At 36.3% G+C, this 20,757-nt stretch overlaps 1 protein-coding gene across 2 annotated transcripts in view; it reads right to left on the bottom strand.

The window, feature by feature from the left end:
• The window catches only part of LOC135198776 (innexin unc-9-like), a 216,363-nt gene that overhangs the window by 132,359 nt on the left and 63,247 nt on the right, over nt 1–20,757 (bottom strand). The gene's annotated exons all lie outside the window — the stretch shown is intronic.

The raw sequence follows: 20,757 nt of genomic DNA, 5'->3' as shown, positions 1-20,757 counted from the left end.
ACTTAAAATACATGTGATGATTGTGTTGCGTATCCGATGCATTTTACCGAAGATGGTGAAACAATATTCAGTTAGGTTCACTCGATGATTGAGGATTTCCTATAATTCTGTTTTTATTTCGATCGCGAATGTATAACCAGTTGTCCTTAATATAAATTAGTGGCAGTGCCAAGATCTTCTGGAAGAAGAGTCATCTAATTTAATTCATAAGTCATAAATGTTCTTTCTTTTATAAAGGATAACCTATTAAGAATTTCTTTTAAATAACTTTTAATTAACAGGAGCTAAACGGAAAAACTTTGCTCCATATAAACCGGAATGAAAATCTTATTATAATAATAATAGAGCCTCTCAGTAAAACGTTTTAATTCACAGTACCAAGCCATAGAACAGCATACAAATTAAATTTCCAGATAGAAAATTTAAAGCTGAATGTGAGATATCTTATGCGAATTAAAATCGAAAGTGTAAATTTTTTAATATCGACTGTATGACCCTTGATAATGTCCTGTGTACTTGCTTAGTTTGAGACATTGGTGCTTGTGCCGACTAGATAATCTCAGGAGAGCTTTGTTGTCTTACGCAGAGTGGTGGCTGTGTAAGTAATAATCGCGAATCTTATGCTCTACCAAGCCTTTTCACAAGGTTTGTTTCAAGTTTGTATGCTGAAAGTGCTTGCTTGGCCATACTAGATATACTTAGAGAAATATAAATAAAATACATTTTATTAGACCCAGTTCTAACTACTTGACTTTTGTACAAATACCACATCCATTCGGAGTTCAGGTTTTGACAATCCTGTGTTAACTTCAAAGCTAAAATAGCGCCCGAGTAAAGCTAAAATCAGAAAATTGAATTCTACAAGGAACCTATCGCTATAGGTTTTAATACAAAGACTTTATAAAGTTTTGAGACCAAGGTTTTTTAGTCAATAAATGTGTCATTTTTTTTAAAAGGTAAAGTCCTCTCTCTCTATAACTGAAATAAGCCTTATTTCTTGCCAAAGTGACCTTCAGAGCTAGAGGCATCTCGCCATTCATGCAGAATCGAAATGAACTCTGTACAGGAAGCCTTTTCTCCTTTTATGGAAAGCCGTAATTAAATTCAAACCAGAGAGCGATTAAGTGTGTGATTAAGGACTTTAAGTCAGATTCCAGAATGATTTCCTAATCCTCTGTAACCTGAATCTGAAGTCGAAATATCAGGCACGAAACATGCCTCTTTCTCATAATTAAAGTTCCTGGAAAAATTCTTGTAAATGGACGCCTGGGAAAGGAGAGAAGGTCGTATGATGAGACTGGCTCTTTGCAAAAGTAGAAGAAAAGAAGGCGCTGGAGAGAGAGAGAGAGAGAGAGAGAGAGAGAGAGAGAGAGAGAGAGAGAGAGAGAGAGAATAAGCATAAGCAAAAGAGAGGGAATTGTATCTAATACTTGTGATGGCTGCCATCTTGACAAGTCACAATTCTGTCACCATTTTTGCCGTAGGTAAGATGACCACAGGAAATAGGTTCTTTGTGCGTACCATATAAGATCATTGAACCAACCTCTCTCTCTCTCTCTCTCTCTCTCTCTCTCTCTCTGTAAGGAGGTCAGAAGTATCGCTGCTAGCTCCCACTAGTCATCGATTACTTCTCAGTACTTACAGCTCAGGGTGATCACTTATGTACAGAAATTTATTTTTTCATTTACCTTTCTTCTTTCCATGCCTATGCAATTCTTTTTGAGCATCCGTAGTGACTACAATAGTTTAGAAATCCTGCTGCGAGAAGTAACTTATGGAATGGAGGAAGGACAAAATTCATTTGTGGAAAAGAGCGAGAACTTGAAAAAAAAAAAAAAAAAAAGACGTTGCAGAAAGGACGAGGAAGAAAAATCTCCATGTCTTGGGAAAACAAACGGCGGGAAACTTTGCCTCGCTGTATGAAAATGTTTGGAGTCTGTGAAAATGTTGTCGGTCGTACTTTAGTGATGGTTCTGACATAATGAGATTTTCTTTCCGTACTGTCAAAGTTCCGAGTTGTTGACATCTGTACAGTTTGAGGAAAAAGGTTAGGTGTTGGGAGTGATTCCTTGTTTCTCGGTAGATTTTGATTGTGAATTTTTCTGAAGTCTGGATTTTTTACTTATATTTATTTATATATTTACTTTTTAATTTGAAGTCAATTCTCGTGACCAATTGAAAACGATTCCTTTATCTGTTATATTTTAGGATTAATTTAAATTCCGGATTTCACATAACTGGCATTAATCATTAACTGAATACTGGCGGATTAGGCTAACGATTTTATGCAAGTATTTTCTCCACAAACACCACTATAGCACCAGTACAAGAGTGATTTTCTGTGATGGCTTATATGTTTGCCATCTAGAAAATGAACGGGCCTTTTTTCCTGCCTTTTTGTTTTACTTCAATCTTTTTCATTGCTGTTCCTATTAGTAACCTTGCTTTGAAAAATGTATGAAACTCTTTTCCCCTGAACGTTATTGTGCATTTGAAAAGCCAACAGTGGTAATGGAAATATGACTGTTTCAAAGATTTTCTTCCACGTGTGGCTTAAACGAATGTTATGTAGGTAGAGTTGTGGTAGCGTAAAAACAGAAGTTTCAACAAGAGTTAGTAATCCCTGTAGGGTATTGGAAGCTAGAGTTTACGCTGTGTGGAAAACCTCATTTTTGAAGGTCCTCTCTCTTTCCCAGCGCAAGTGGGAAATAATAATAATAATAATAATAATAATAATAATAATGTTTTCTGTGGGGATTTTGTGTTCGTGGTTCCTTCATTGTCCTTTCTACCAGAGTAGAAGTAAAAATTTGATAGTAGTGTGTCCTTGTTAATGTTTGTAGTACATCGTAGCTTATTTATTCAGTTATATTATCTCTTGCTTTTACTTTTCGCGCTTGTATTTTGTTCTAGTTAAAAGACTGCATATAGATTAATCTTTTGGAGATTGTGACCCGACCCTTCTTGGAAAAGTACAAAATTACATGTCGGACGTAGAGAGAGAGAGAGAGAGAGAGAGAGAGAGAGAGAGAGATGTTGGCTGTCGAAGCTTGAGCGAGCACAAGAAGGACTTCCTTCTTTCCGCGCCGCAGGATTGATGACTGACATTGCACAAGGCCGGGAATCGGCGCAAGATTTAGGGAGTGGCCGTTTGCAAAGCGCTCGTTAACGGTCAACCTAATGATACCTTATTCAGTATAAATGCCGTCGCTGAATGTTCTCGTTAATGCTCAAGGCTCCTTGCGCTGAATACGAGAAACGCCATTCAAAGGCTCGCTTCATCGGCCGAATCCTGCTTGGTGGCGTTCTAACAAGCCTCGGTGAAATGATGAGAATGGAGGAGAATCGGATGACTGGCAAAATGAATCGATTTCGTATGTTGGGTTTCACTTTCGTTTGTTGAGTGTCATATTCTTTATTTGATGTCTCATTTTTTCGATTAACCCTGCTCATCTCTTATAAAGCACTACTCTTGTGACAGTAATCTCATTCTGTTTTAGACGGGTATTAGAAAGGCGAATAGTCTAGCGATATTAAACATTTTCATCTAAAATCAAGATAGTCTGGCTGCGGGTAGAATTTAATACTTGTCCAGTGCAGAAAAATTAAAGGTGCACCAAATGCTTAAACCCACAATGGTTTGATGAAATCAGTGATTTTATATTAGCTTTCGTTTGAAACTTAGCGAAAGATAAAAACCTGCAGACCATCTTATGTCTGTCACATTTATATTCACTTACTATTTGACGTAAACTACCCATCCTTTCACTGGTGATATGGAAGTTTTGTGCATAAGTGGTTCATCAATGATTTCAGTATTTGAGGTGTGAATATGGCAGCGGCAATTTTTCTTTTTATCGGGAGCCACCTTCATTAGGAGAAACGGCTTAGTATGTATGAATATATATATACACATACATACATACATTCATACATACATATATATATATATAAATATATATATATATATATATATATATATATATATATATATATATATATATATATGTGTGTGTGTGTGTGTGTGTGTGTGTGTGTGTGTGTGTGTGTGTGTGTATAAAAGACACAGAGAAAGACTTAGGATATTAAACTCATTTCCTCAGAGGAAGAATTATGTCGGCCCCTTTATATCGTCCGTGATAATTCAAAAGTCGGGGTCAATTTACGAATAAACGCCGACCCGGATGATGTGCAGTCAGCAGAAATTCGTCAAAAGAAATTTTGTTGAGGTCAATTGAGCAACGACTTTTGACTTGGTGGTGGACTGAAGCTGTCGGGGGTTGGGGGCTCATAAACCCCCTTTTTGGGGTTCGGTTTGAGGATTTGTGGCGAATGAGTGGCGAGAGAGGAATAATCTAGTACGTTCTTGTTGTAGATCAGGAAAGATATTAGTAACAGATGTAATCTTTTAACACATATGAACTTTAAGGAGAGGATTTTTTTTGCACATTTTTTGAGGAAGTATTGTAGTTACCCCTTTAGACCGGACCGGAGAAAGTAGTTAAGTAGGACAAACTAGTTCTATTGAATTAAATAGTTTTTTAATCGAAACAATGGAATTAATACGTCTCTCATTTGAAAATGTTTAGGAACTCTATGGATACAGTCAGTAAAGGTAACCAGGAGAGAATTAGCCGTCATTCAGTAACGAAGTGAAATATTAGAATATTGCAAGAATAATAGAAAGAAAGACACAGAGAATTTTCTGGGTATGGGTGAAACTGCCGAGAATTCTGACTGTCAAAAAAAGAATTACAACGTTTTCAACATAACATAGCGGAATGCTTAGTTAGAAATTATATCTTTTTCGATAAAACAAAATGTCAGAGCATGTGCCAACTATCAGAAAAAATGTTTGGAATTGGTGCTGTTCATTAGAGCGAAATACTGGAGAATCTGCTGGCTATTCAGAGAAAAGCCTAGAATTTTTCCATGCCCGGAGATAGAGAAAGAGCAGGCAGGAAAGCTTAACAGTTTCATAAAAAGTATTTAGAAGGTTTGTTAGTTCGTAATACATAAGGCTGAAAATCCACAGGTCTCCAGATTCCAGGCCATAGGTTGGAAGATTACGAAGGAAGTGCAGACCTAGCAAATAAAAAATGCTGATAAGTGCAGAGAGAATTAAGTTGGCAGTCTAGTATTGGCAAAAGAATGAATCCTTGCCCCTCCCTGTAACCCCCCCTCCCCCTACGCCAAAAAAAGCATAGTAAAGCTGTTTTGATTCTGAAACTGACAAAAACCAAGAATATTTAGTAGAAGGTATTTGGAGAAAAAGGCAAAACATTAACAAAAAAAACACAGTAAAGCTGTTTTTATTCTGAAACTGACAAAAACCAAGAATATTTAGTAGAAGATATTTGGAGAAAAAGGCAAAACATTAATAAAACACAGGATGGTTCAATAAGACAAATGAAAAAAAAAAAATGACATTTTTGAACTTCTGATTGCGTTTATTTCTACTTATGAAAAACAACCGAGTGTCAGCCGATCTTAAGGTATTCGGTAAGGTTTCGTATTCAAGGGCAAGAGAACTGTAAACAAAATAAGAGGTTTTATAGTGAGACGTTTTCCGTGTTGTTTTTATTTGAACGGGGCGTAGAGGGCTGGTGTTTTGTGAAACATTCCTGGAGACTGTTGACTTTTCTGTTGTGGTAAAAACTGTTCACACAAGGGGCTAACCCACATTTGATCTTGAGCTTTTGCTAAGGTTTCTAATTCAAGGAGATACGAGATTTTGTTTCAGCCCAATGCCCAGAACTCGAACTCTCTGCTGTATGCATTGTTCTTGAGCAGCAGCTTTACTCTCTCTCTCTCTCTCTCTGTCTCTCTCTCTCTCTCTCGTCTCAGATTATGTAATTGGAATCATCCACGCCACTCATCTGTGTGGGTTAGATTACTACTTTTATAGTATTTTTCATCGAAGTTCTATAGGTTTGCCCCTGATCTTAGCTTGAGAATTTTCTTGTGATTTTGGGTAATGTGTAACCATTGTTCATCCTAATGAAACTTTCAGTTCAAGCTGAATTCTGAACAGAACGTCTACACACACACACACAAACACACACGCACTCACACTAACCAGTCAGTCGATTTTCCAAATATACGTTGCTTCAGAAAATACAAAACATCAATAATTTTTGCATTCAAAATTCAACTAATCAAGGATGAACCCTTGTTCAGAAATGTCACAGCATCAGCAGAGGGAAGGCGGCCCCCACCTTCATTGCGTGCTCCCACACAACACACACACACACACACACAGCATCATTGTACCTGTACTTTCCTCACGGCCACGCTTTTTAGAATATTAAGACTCTTATGTTGCTGCACCTCTTTCCTGACTGGTCTCTTTCTCCCCAAGACTCGAATTTTATAGCCTGTTTCCAACCCTACAGTCATTTTCTATTTGCATGTTTTTAACCACACCGAACGGCTAATATATGCATATATGTTTCTTTACCTAAGTCTATCAGCCTGTTACTATATCGTGTTATATACTACACACACACATACATACACACACACACATCTATATATATATAATATATATATATATATATATATATATATATATATATATATATATATATATATATATATGCATGTAAATAAAAGAGTCAAAGATTTCAGAACGCAGCAAAAATTGTCAGCAGAAAAGGTGAAGAGAAAATACAAATTAAAGGTGGGGTTTCCAGAAGGAGTTCTTTGCCCTTTTATAGTCTGGAATGTCGTAGGCGAAAGAAGATTTCTTGGAAAATTCTCCAAAAGCAAAAATACTCCACTTCACAGTTTCACAGCTTCCGTGTGCAACCTTTTCTGCTACTCTCCTCCTCTTCCTATCCACCAGTGCTTATTCTCCAAAAAACCTATCCTCCACTCTCTCATCCTCCCCATTTCCCCTCCCCATTTCCCCCTCCCTTATTGTCTCAACTGGCTTTGGTAACCGCTAAATAATATTACCGGAGTTGCCAACGGTCACTTTTTGTCTTTTTCGTACAGAAGGTGAGAGAGCGATAGGGCTTCTTTGTCAAGAACGTCCTGCCATCTGTCTATTTGTATTTCGTCAGTGTTCATTTTCAATTTCAGTTGGCGTTAAGATACACAATCTTCACCATTTCACTCTTGTTACGGTTACCGAACGAATTATAATGGTCAAGAGAATGATAAAGGAATGCGGTAGACGAGATATACAATGTGTGGTAATGAAACTAGTGATTCTCTGAGAGAGAGAGAGAGAGAGAGAGAGAGAGAGAATTGCATAATTATATTATAGCATATTTATTTTATATGAATTGTACGAATGTTATTCTGTTAGGTTCTTAAGATTTTCCATCATACACAGTATCGTGATAGTGCCAAATAGTTCGTCTCCAGAGATGAGTATGGCAGTAACGGCCATAATTTTAATATCAAGTCAGACAGTCTCGGAATTCACAATTTTTGTTGAGCCTCACACATCCACAGTAACAAACACAAGTCGATTCACAATATGAAAGCTGCTTAACTAATTCAAGCACAGTGGACCTCCCCCCCCCCCCCACTACTAGATTACAACCATGCGTCATTTTCACGGAAACAGACAACCTTTAAACGTTTCAATTGCTTCACAAATATAGGGTCTTTTAAAAATGCGTTAGGGCTGAATTTGACCGTTTAAGCCGTTGGGGATGAAACATGACATGATTAAGCAATAGGATGCGTTATTACGCCTTTAGCACTTGACCCTAAATGTTACTTTTATTTTCAACCCATTAGGCGGCAGGATCGTTCTGTTGGATTTTACTTGATTCGAATTGTGATGACCTGCTCAGGGGAACTAGTCAGGACGCTGCTATATAGAAGCAATAACCCTCAGTATGACAAATTTGTTTTAATAAACACATGAGAGAGAGAGAGAGAGAGAGAGAGAGAGAGAGAGAGAGAGAGAGAGAGAGAGAGATTCATAAGCAAGACCAGTTCATGTATAACACGTGCCATTTTTATATATGTTGATAAGTGAACGAGTACGTTTATATTTATTATGCATAATGTTCAATTCCAGTCACTGTTACTCAACATGTATAAACTGTTCACCTATCTCTGTGGATTGTAGAAAAGACCAGCGTTCCAATACGTCCTGTTTTGAGGCGTCCAATTAATCATGGTAGCTTGACTTTTATGTCTTGAATAGTTTTTGTATAGTTGAACTGTTATTTATTGTCTTGAAATCCTTTACATATCAGATATGTTATTGCTTCATTTGTCTCCTATTTTGTTTTGTTTTGTTACAGACATAGATATTTAGCCTGGTCTGGGAGGTTCATGTAGTCAAATACTGCTATTGACCTCTTGGCATGCCGCATGTATCATGAAAGTGTATTAATGATAATAATAATTATTATGAACTAAAGAACCTCCGTAACGAGGCTATAATATTGACAATTATAAGCCACAGTAGTGTTCAAATATATTATTGTAAAATGCTAAAAATTACTAGGAGAGACTTACGGAGCAGTATCCGAAAGTCTCTCCTATTAATTTTTAGCACTGTACAATAATATATTTTAACGCTACTGTGGCTTTTAATTGTCAATACTGATAATAATAATAGATATGAAAAATCGAAACGCGTCGTCTGAAGTACATGTAGGAATGTGCCAAATGCATGAATATAAATGACCAAATTTTAGCTTCATGTATAAAACTAAAATGTATTTGGATAGATGACTTGGGAGTGGTGTTGGAAACGAAGGAGCTGATTATCTATCTAGAAGCGCGAGGTTATGTCTAATTGTACAGTGAGTTTCGGATGATCGGTCTTCACTGGAGGTGTATATGCATATGTGCGTTGATAGGTACTACTGTTTTGCGGTAATCTTGACTCACGCCACAGTTAGTTCATCTAAACATTAATACCTTGGTGACGTACTTTCAGACACGAGCACTTGTAAGGCTGTTAAAGGATTACCGATACCATCGGTCGCCACGAGGAAATTTGGCAACCCTGCAAAACATCTGTGCTTTATTATTCGTGAAGATTGGGATAGTTCGTTCATAGAGGACTTGTCATAGAGGTCGGTTGAAGGTTTTGGATAAGATGCATGGCTTTCAACTGAGTGATCGAAGTTATATATATGTATATATATATATATATATATATATATATATATATATATATATATTATATCCATACAAACATTAAGTTAAAGATGTCGCTAAAGACACAATTCGCGATACTTCGGGAATATCAACGAGGGTAATTATAATAAAAACGATTCGAACTCGGGAAATCGGAACTCGGGAAACTCGAACGCCCAATAGTGCGTATCGACGACATGCAGTTGACTTCGGTAACCGCTAAGCTGGATATATATATATATATATATATATATATATATATATACTATATATATATATATATATATATATATATATAGAAAATATATATATATAAATATATATATATATATATATATATATATATATATATATATACATATATATATCTATATATATATATATATATATATTATATATATATAAGTCATATCACATTTCCGTGATTCATATACATATATCGGTGGTGTAGTAGGTAAAGCTTCACTGACGTTCCTGGGTTTGAAAGGATCCATAGGTTCGCGCCCTGGTCCAGGCAAATCTATTATCGAGAAAAAATATATGGAAATATATAATTCCGAGGTAGAGCGAATTAGATATTAAAGGACATTGTAGCTCGATATATATATATATATATATATATATATAATATATATATATATATATATATATCGAGCTACAATGTCCTTTAATATCTAATTCGCTCTACCCTCGGAATTAATATATTTTCATATATGCTTAACGAAGGGGAATTTTTTCTCGATAATAGACTTGCCTGGACCAGGGCGCGAACCCGTGCATCCTTTCAAACCCAGGAACGTCAGTGAAGCTTTTCCTACTACACCACCGCGAGGTAGAGCGAATTAGATATTAAAGGACATTGTAGCTCGATATATGTATATGAATCACGGAAATGTGATATGACTTATATATATATATATATATATATAATATATATATATATATATATATATATATATATATATATATATATAGTATATAATATGCAAGTATGTACGTATGTATGTATGTAGGTATGTATGTATATTTGTGAGAGTTAACTCGTTCAGTTTATGGTTCCACGGGAAAATCCATATAAGCTATGTAGATTCACGCAGTCATTTTATACTACAAGTTTAACTGTTTCCTTTTCTTTAATCGTTCGTGTTTAGTTTTCCGCTATTTGCAGTGATGTATGAATTTGCTCTATAGGTTGATTAACTTGGGTATTTTTGGAGGTGGTTATTTTTCAGTTATGATTCTGGTTATCTATTCATAGTTTTGACCATGTTACTTGAATATCTAATCATCCTAATCGTCTCCAGTTCCTTATGACACCACGGGTCTCGGCGAAATTCCGCCACTCAAGTCTTTTCCAGAAATTTCGGCTCATTTCCAGTGGACCTTCGTCTTAGGAGGATATAAATTCGGTCGGCCTGTGTATGTTTCTGTGGTAATTTTCCAGTAGTTTCCTATTTAAATGAAAGAGTAATGGTAGCCTCAAGTAGTCTGTCCTTCATTTGTGCAAACTAGAGATACTGATCGATAAAAAAACATAAGATAATTGTTAGGGAACTATGACAGAATTACCCAGTTCGAGGAGGAATTAATATTCTATAGTTCAAAAGAAGTTTGCATTTTCTTTTATAAGTGATCGACAGCTAAGCAGACGAACAGGTAAAAAAAAAGTTTTCGTCCAAGACGTTGGACGAGCGTCGTAAATGGATGCTATTTCTAACGGTTTTTGCAGCAAAAGAGTCAGCGTCATTCATGAGGTAGGATTGAGGCCTACAAACTGCTCACGCTTTGTTTCGGGAATGTACTGCACTTCCTGGATTTCTGCTTACAGAGGCGAGGTCGTATATTTGTGTATTTGGGGTTGAGAAGCAGCTGCAGAAGAAGCAAGTCTTCATAAGAAATATTTGTATGCTTTTGTGTTCATTTTTATCATTTTATTAGGTTTGTCATTGACTGCTTAATTATGTAATTAGTCTCGAGCTTGAATAATGTGGCATGTACTTCGGTCAATAGTTTTCTTCCTTATTTTAGTTTGTCTCGCTTATCGCTATGTCTAGAAGCACAAAGTATGTTGGTGACTTTCCTATTATGCCTTGAAAATTTCGTAAATTTCAAACCATATATGAAAACTGAAGTTAACTTACGATGTCTCGTTATCATTTTTCTCCTTCGTGGAAGTGATGAGTGCTTCAATTGCTTTGATTTTGAATGGCATATCTGCAGACTGCAGTACCTGCAGGTCAATTTCTATTTTTCCTGTGCTCTCCAAAGTTGACGAAAAAACTCATTTTTAAAAAGCCACTATACTATAGCTCGTTCACTTACGGTAGACTCTTGGATGAGCACTATGTTTACGAGACGTTTGTTTGGCGGCCGCTGATTGGCTGGTACCGGGAGGTAGGCAGCTCCCAGCCAATCAGCGGCCGCCAAACAAACGTCTCGCAGGCATAGGGCTCACCCAAGAAACTACCTTAAGTGAACCAGCTATACAGGTAAGTGATATTTAATGGATTATTAGCTGATAGTCGATTTGCATATAAGAAGCAGTTAGGTACCTGGGATGATAAACAGATTTTAAAGAAACTGAGAATATGTTAACAGGCGACCTCGAGAGGATTAACTCTCAGGAACCTTAGAATGTCGTCAGCGTGTTAACCTTTAGGATCCTTAGGATGTCAAAGGTGTTGAGTTAATGAATGTGTCACGATTTTTATATATTATGCACTCATATGAGTCGGAAAATTGTCAAATGTTTTTGTTTTACATGCGGAGTTCTTTAAGCTTTGCTAATCGGTTGACGTTAAGGTGAGCAAAATTCTGTCTGTTCCCTTGGAGTAGTATATGTAATCAGTGCACAAGTGAATTGCACTTTTATATATAGTCATTTAAACTAATAGTATAAAAGTGTTATCCCTTTCGCTAAACGTTTGAGAAAGCAATAACAAATATAAATATCTCTAATTACTGTTATTATTCAGGAATTAAGAATAGAATTTTATTTTTTTACTTAAATGAGCCACAGGCAGTAGTTAGTTTTAAGATTTTTTCGAGAAGTTCACGTCATTGAAATGCGTAACTTTTGCATGTTTTCAAGAAGTTACTGTTGCTGATTTATAACAATAATCTAATTCGTACATTTTTTAATGTTTTATTAACAGGAGTTTTCACCTTGTTATATGTACTGTCGGCCAAAAAACTCGTGGCAGAGTTTCATAATTTTTCGTTCACCTGCCTGACGCACGATTCATGCCTTATTTATCTATTTTTCTTTTCAAAGATGGAAGAAATCATGTGTAATGACGTTAAAAACAGTCACTGATATCTTTAGAACATTATGTTATGTTATTGTGTAAAACTATTTTCCATATATCAAAATTGACGTGAACGAAACGAAGTGATAAAAAACGTCATATCACAACCATAGATATACATTACAAATAGATAGGAGACACCTATCACTAGTAGTATCGCATAAACATAGTCCTTGAATTATCAATTTCAATATTAAGTTCAAGGTAGTTGAATATTCCATTTGTTAAATTTTACAGAAAACATTGGAATCTCACAAAATGCTATCAAATTTAAAAACAAGAAGAAAAAAATTAACAGCGTGAACCAGGCGACCTCACTCTATTGCTTTTGATGTTATGTGCACGGGAATCTAATGTCAATGTGTCATTTATCGGTCTAAGAAACATCCTTCGATGAGCGAGAGAATTATTGCACTGCATTCGGTGCAAGTTCCTGTTGGAGAGATATCAAGAAAGCTTAATAAACCAGAAAGAACCATACATAGATGAATAAAATTGTTTAAAGAACGGCAAAATTTAGAACATGGGCCTAGAGGTGGAACACCTCGAAGCACCACATGAGAGCAAGACAATACAGTAGTGTAAATGTTGCTGAGCAGCATTCATTTGTGAACTTTGAATTCTAGTGCCTCGTCACGACATTGCTTATGACTGGTGTCTGATGAAAACTTTAGATGGAGAGGAAGAGATTTTTAAATCTATACTTGAAGTCTTTGGTAGTTGTCTAATGAATAAGTCTAATGAATAAGCAAACTTATCTTTGATGGATGAGAGATTCAGTTAGGCTTACTCTTTTAGTTTTGTTTTTTATCGGTGGCCAGTGAATACCACGGATAGGGAGGGGAAAACGGTTTCAATGCTGCATGCATTTTTTTTCTTTCAAAACCTAAAGAATACATTTTATTGGGAGATACTTTATTAACATCGGCCTAAATCGTTGCATCACTCCTATACGCCACCTCCGCTCTTTTCTACATCTCAGGCGACTAGATCCGACTTCTCAGTTCTCACTACGAACTCCTCGTGAAAGCACCACTAATGATAACGGTTATTTCAAAATTCCCAGCACCGACAACGGACGCCTTAAAATGCATGTTTATAAATTATTTTCTGTTCAAAGAAACTTTATCTTTCATTCCACAAAATATGTGCATACACTCGTGTTACACCCTGTAGCCGTCAAAGAGCAACCCTTGATTAAAGCAGTAGGTTTTTCTTGAAAGAAAAAAAAAAAAAACATATGAAATAGACTTAAACGAGAACGTCACCTTTCATATTTCTTATCCTTTCAGCTACTTATAATATGCTTATGGTAGTAGGTCTAGTAGGTATACATGTGAAACTAATTTGCATTAATTTCTATTTAGAAAAATGATTAGCTACAAAAAAATCAACCTAAGAAAGCTTTAAGGAAAGTAAGCCTTTCTTAATGTATTCGTCAGTTTTGACTCCCACAGCTTTCCAAGGTGTCCAAATGAAACAGGATGATATGCAAGGAATTCGATAAAAATAAGACTGAATTATATTCGTTTGATTTTTTTATGATTGCTTTTTGACTTTTGAATAATAGCTAGGTCTGAGTTAATTATGTTAAGCAATTATGAAAAGGATAAGAAGAAAGGCGAAACATGGCTAATAAAACAAGAATAACGGGAATAGTCAAATCAAGTAGATTAATATATATATCTATATATATATATATATATATATATATATATATATATATATGATATAGTATATATATATATATATATATATATAGTCGATTTAAATATTCATTAATATTACGTATCCGAGAGAGTATACTGCTGAAAATAGACCAAGGCAAATCATGTGGGAAAAACAGAAGTCCAATTTAGGACCCCATTAAATGTGTCATGCTAATTATTTTATTGATCAAAGGACAAAAATTAGTTTAATATAAACATCGTTTTCAAAGAATGTTAAACGCCTTGATGTATTAATTTATCGCTGTAGGAGACTCCCCTGACTGAACAACACCCCAGTGCAGTACGAAACGTTGAGTCAAGACTCGAGCGGCAGCAAAGCACCCTTCAAATCAAAATCTTCGGTATGCTGTCACGAAGTTAGAGTTGAGAATAAAATTAGAAATCGTGGACCCATCGGTATATATTTTCCTTACTTTGCAAAATAATTATCTTTAATACATTGAATAAGTCTACTCAGTTCTAATGTAATTTATTTCAAGTATAGCACCTTTGAAAGGAAATGTTATTTATTGTTAAGTAAATAATCTGGCACCTGCATATGGCAATATTTCCATAACGAACAATGAATTAAGAAACAACGCCAATTCTTCGTTGGCCGTCTGTACATTAGGCTATCTTCGTACCGCCTTGATATATCACACTTAACCAGAATTTTCGGTTGCCAGAATGCCCTTTACAAAATGTGCTTCTGTTTCATAGTTTGTAAGCATTTAGTATGTTGAAGTATCAGTATTTTTGTTACTGCATTGTGTTTATTACGATCTTATAATTGTAAGTAAACTCTTATGCTATGGGATGCAATTAGCACGCATAATTTGAGTACGCACGAGTTACCATTATGCAAACCAAGAGGTCGCACCTTTATTTTAAAAAATGCAGCCATCGATGGCTTTTTCGAGAGTTTTTCCATCAGCCATCCACAATAACGTGATCATCAGAGCATCGTGCATCATTAAGCAAGACAAAGAGATGCTCCATCTTCCACTTTTATCATTCGTGTCGTACCTGTTTTGATGTGGAATGCCGAGGGAATATATTTATTCGTGTTGCTTTCAGTCGGCCCATTGGAGCGTCAAATGTCTGCTTTTGTTTCCCCCCGTTGTATCATTGACTCCATTCAATTGGACGCGTGATCTCGCAGTGGCACTCGACGGCGGCACTCCTCCATGGAAATTCGTCTGTTGGCAGTATTTCGGCCTGGCATTTGCTTCAGTAGATGGCGAAGGCATTCCATCCCCCCTCACCCCGCCCCCCTCCCATCCCCAGTTATTGATCAGTTTTCCCTCCCTTCACTTTCTAAAGTTTTCTGATTTTCAGTGTCTTCGTTATTTTGGCTGGTGATTTTCACCCGTTGTCGATATGAGTTATTCTCGCTCTTTTTTTTTTTTTTTTTTGTGGCAGACAATGAAAAGGAAGAAAATCGATATAGGGACTGAAAAAAGGACGCCCACAGTGTCGCAATATTTACTATCTCTCTCTCTCTCTCTCTCTCTCTCTCTCTCTCTCTCTTGTAGAACTCTCGAGGGGAAAAAAAGAAAAAAGAAAAAAAGTCAGTGTAAAATCTCGTGCCTGTCAGTTGGAGAAAAGCTGCTTTTCATGAGGTATCCTACTCTCACGTGGCAATCTTCCTTATAATCCTCTCTCTCTCTCTCTCTCTCTCTCTCTCTCTCTCTCTCTCTCTCTCTCTCTCTCTCTCCCCGCTGTAGGCTTATTGAAAGTGAATATAGTAGATAGGTAGCAGGAAAGGGGAGAGAGAATTTGAGGAAAACAGCTTCTGTTTAAATAATGACGTGAAAGGTTAGGGGGAACATTGGGCTTTATTGAGGATTTACAAAGCATGTCATGTCTGAGATAGATAAAGAAGTTAGAATAGCTCTATTGAATATTAGGTTTTACGAATAAAACCTTGAAACGTCATAGGATATGAAAATCAGAAACAGGAAAAAGCATATATATATGAATACGTAAGAGAGGAGAGAGGGGGGGAAAAAGACGGAAGATGGATAGGAGAGACAGGAGGAGATGAAGAGACAGAGAGATGAGGAGAGAGAGAGAGAGAGTCGAAATCAGCATCCGCCAGAAGCATCCCGAGATGGTTGAGGGAAAATTTGAAAAGGGATAATCCTACGGATGAGGGGAAACTGGCAGAGAGGGGAGAAGGCATTTTCTGCGAGGAAGACGGAAATCAAGAAGTGAACATTTCTTACTCTGGAAAAAGGCTGGTGAAAATGGAAAGGTCCATAGCGATGTGAGGAACGAAGCGTTGGTGTTATGTAACTTTTGTATTTCGGGTGAAAACCGCTGGGTAATGGATATGTATATGGTAAAAATGAAAAATATTAACGTGATCACATATTAAAAATATACATGCACTCACGCTCAAATCCAAATATATTTATTGTGTAATTACAACACTTATATGTATATATATGTATACGTATATATACATACATACATATATATATAATATATATATATATACACCCTCTGCCACTCTTGTCTTTCCTGTGCTTCATCTTACACGAGTCCCTGTCTTTCTTCAGTCTCCCTTCACATAGTTCTCGTCCAAGTGGAGAGAGAAAGTTTAAAATTATAGAGTTAAAAAGAGTTTGTATGACCGTAGAAGAAGCGTGGAACGAGCAAGTAGGTTTAGTGAAGGAAAACCAGATGCGATGTGAGGTACAGTTTCAGAAAGACGGAATAAGTGAGACAGGGAAAGAAGGAATGCGATTAAAAGGAGGAGAGAAGGTTGGCAAGGATTATTAGGAGAGCAAGTTGTCCTACAGTTGTGTAGATGAAGAGGGTAAGGTCAATAAACAAATGTATCATATATTAGACAATCCAAAAGTAAGTGATGCTGTCAGGAAAGTGTTCTCCAAGTCGATGGAGTGAGTATTTTTGAGAATTTGTTGAATACCGAAGGGATGAAAATGGTCAGAGTTGAATTAATGGAGGTTAAGTTTTAGAATTCACGTGGAAGTAACTATTAACGATGATAGGAAGGCCTTTAGAAGTTGAGTAGAAAGACCCCATGAATTGATGGGATGGCAAGAGAATGTCAGTATTTACCTTCAAGAGAACTGCTTGCCAGCTAGCAACGTGGGAACAATAAAGGTTAAAACAACAAATTCCCAATAACCAGACTTACAAATGCGATGCTGCAAAAAGTCGTCGTCATTATCTTTTAGGACAGTATTTTAAGATATTTTTGTGACAACTGCCTCATTGACGTTTTCAAGCGCTTTCCTTCTTCGTATGATTATGTTACTGGCATCATTTTGGGTTACTTTATTATGCTTTTATATATGCTATATTTGGCCTATATTACTTTTTAAACAATATTTGGATTGGCCGGTTAAATGTTGATGAGGAATATTTCATTAACGAATCTGTTAGAGGAATAATTGTTTTCTGTACCAGGGTGCAGGTGAAGAAGTTGGCTGAAAAATGATACGGGTGCCATAATTGACCATACGGAGGAAGGCGTTGGAAGAACTTTGATTTGGAAAATAAGACAAATGAAGAACAGCATGGGTTAAGATAAAGAAGACATTGTGGGATTGTTCTTAGGTTTTTGGAGACTGGAGAACCAACTTAGGAATAAGACCATCATTATTTTTGACCAAAAATGCAATTTCGGGAATCATCTCGGTTCCACCAAAGGAATGCTAAAAGTGCGAATCGGTTGTGAGGTCTTAAAGGTAGTTAATGCAGTATAAATCCTTTTGTTGACTTCAAATTGTTTCGCTGGAGTGAAGCGCCTTTGTCTTTTCCTGAAAGATTTGTTCTTTATTTTTAAATACCGATGATCTAAAAGGTCTTACCTATTAAAGAAAGGGATGCAGTCTTATAAACACTGACTGTAGGGAGGTTGTGCCGTCAGTGCACCTCATGCCGTGCACTGTAGGCATTAGTTAAGGTTCTTTGCAGCGTGCCTTCAGCCCCGAGCTGTAACTCCTTTCGTGCCTTTTACTGTACCTCCTTTCATATTCTCTTCCATTTTGCTTTCTACATTATCCTAACAATTGATTCCTAGTGCAACTGTCAGGTTTTCCTCCTTTAACGCATCTCAAACTTTTTGTTAGTTTCCGTTTCAGCGCTGAATAACCTCATAGATCCCAGTGCTTGGCCTTTGGCCTAAATTCTATATTCAAATCAATTCAGATTAAGCACCTACAAAAGTCTGTCATAATTTAAGAATTATTACCTTTTCAATGACTGAAAAGAAATGGAAATCCAAATAAATGTCGCGTTTGGTGGAAAGGTAAAAGTTTCCTTTTTTTTTTATTCTTATAATTTATTCCATTCTTCAGTTTTATTCATTCTTAGGTATGTCGTAAACTTTTAACTAGAGGTCGGATACCAGAAGAATTAGATTTTAGACGCAATTTTTATGTTTTCTGGAACGTTTATAAAAACGAGGTCTCCTGCGTCTGGAACGTTTATAAAAACGAGGTCCCCTGCGTCTGGAACGTTTATAAAAACGAGGTCTCCTGCGTTGTGACCTGTTTACGTTTGCGCGTCGATGGACTATCTACGACAGCGCAAGTGACGGGAGCTTTCTCATTTTGATGATTATCGGACATTTTCTAAAATATTACCAAGGGTGAACCTGCACGTTTATCCATGTTTTTTCCCGATCATTAAGAAAAGGCCCTAATGGGCCTGGCATATTTTCATCAAGATTTTAATTTGATGATTCGAAATCTAGATTTATTAACTTGTCGTCAACATCAGTTTCTTGACTTAATCAAAACAGATGCGCCGGTTAGGCCTCTCTTATTATAAATTTCCCTCGTTCATATATGTGTGTGTATATATATATATATATATATATCTATATATATATATATATATATATATACACATATGTATATATATATATATATATATATATATATATATATATATATATTCATATATATGTATTAGTTGAAAAATGCGAGTAGGTTTTTCAATATTGGTATACTCAGGAACCGCCATAACTTTAGTAAAAAAATGGAGAATAAAAACTTTTATAAAGTAAATCAAACTAGACACTATTCTCAAGAAGCGAAATTGTCAGACCATAATTAATTATGCATTTTCAACTTCTCTTTGGACTAATGAATTATGGATTTTCAAACTTCTTTGATTTGTTAGAGGGAATTGGTATTACATAGGATCCCGAAAAGCCTGTCAAATAAAGTTGGGATAGATAATCATATCATACATATGGAATCTCTCTCTCTCTCTCTCTCTCTCTCTCTCTCTCTCTCTCGTGAATGATTTTGTTCTCTTGCTTCGGCACTTTTAAAAGTGACTGTAGGTAAAATTTCATGTAAAAAATGAGACTTGAAGAAAGTAAGCAGGGTTTTAAGTGTAGTGGAGCCAGTGTGTGTGGCAATGGTCGGGGGGAGGGGGAGGGGGGTAGGGGGAGAGGTGGTTACATTATGAAAATTAATCAGGTTTCGCTGGTTAAGCGTCTTAACCAGCTCAGCTGAGGTGTTTCATTGATTGACTTATTACTAGTCATCCCCGACGCACTGAGCACCAATTGGAGAACGGTTAAAATTCGGAATGAATTATGATTGGTTGATTCACGCACTCGATCAATGATGGCGAAGGATTGCTGAATTTTTTTTTTTTTTTTTTCCTTTAAGGATCCAGTTTATCTGGATCACGACTGCAGGTCGTATTTGAAGGTAGGAAGGGAGGAACGGAAGAGAGGAACGAAAATTGGAGTAGGAGGAGGAGGAGGAGGAGGAGGAGGAGGAGGTGGTTCTATAGGCATGACTTCAGGTTCTTTGCAGCATCCCTTCGGCCCCTAGCTGCAACCTCTTTCGTTCCTTTAACTGCACCTCCATTCATACCCTCCTTCTTCAACCCCCCTCTCCCCCTAACGATCGTTTCGTTGTTCAGCTTCGATGTTTCCTCCTGTTACACCTTTCAAAACTTTCTGCTCTCAATTTCCCTTTCAGCGCCGAATGATCCCATAGATCCCAGCGCTTGGCCTTTGGCCTGAATTCTGTATTCCAATATATCCAATACTTTAAGAATATACCATGACAGCAGCAAATAATAAGTCCATTTTTTATCTTCATGGTGAAAGACTAAATAAAATTTAATCAATGAAGAGCAGGTGCAATGTGTCTCTGTCAGTGAACGAATATCTTTTTTCGTCCCTTGAGTAGATGATAGCAGACATCTATCTGTAAAGAGTGTTCGCTAATTCAAACTGGGTCAAGGCTTAAGAGCTGTTTTAGGATATACAGTGATTATACTCATTCCCTTACATTGATTTTCATTTCTTAGCTTTTGATGAAATTTAGGAGCAACATTGAGAATTAGTGTTATTTTTATTTTATTGACATTTTTGAATTAATGTTACGTATATGACTGTAAAATACAGAAAGACTTTGATTTTTGTAACACATTATGTTCCTCAAAAGAAGGCTCACAAACAAAATGAAAATAGAAATATGCATGAGAGACAAAACATTGAAAAGGAGAAATATTAGAGAAAGTAAAAAAAAAAAAAATAAAAAAACAAGCACACACCAATAGACCCGGATAGGTATTCAAGAACAGAAATCCGTAGTGAAAAAATAAATAAATAAATA

This window comes from Macrobrachium nipponense, chromosome 23, assembly GCF_015104395.2.
Source record: "Macrobrachium nipponense isolate FS-2020 chromosome 23, ASM1510439v2, whole genome shotgun sequence".
Lineage (NCBI taxonomy): Eukaryota > Metazoa > Arthropoda > Malacostraca > Decapoda > Palaemonidae > Macrobrachium > Macrobrachium nipponense.
This window is presented reverse-complemented; position numbering and strand designations above follow the sequence as displayed.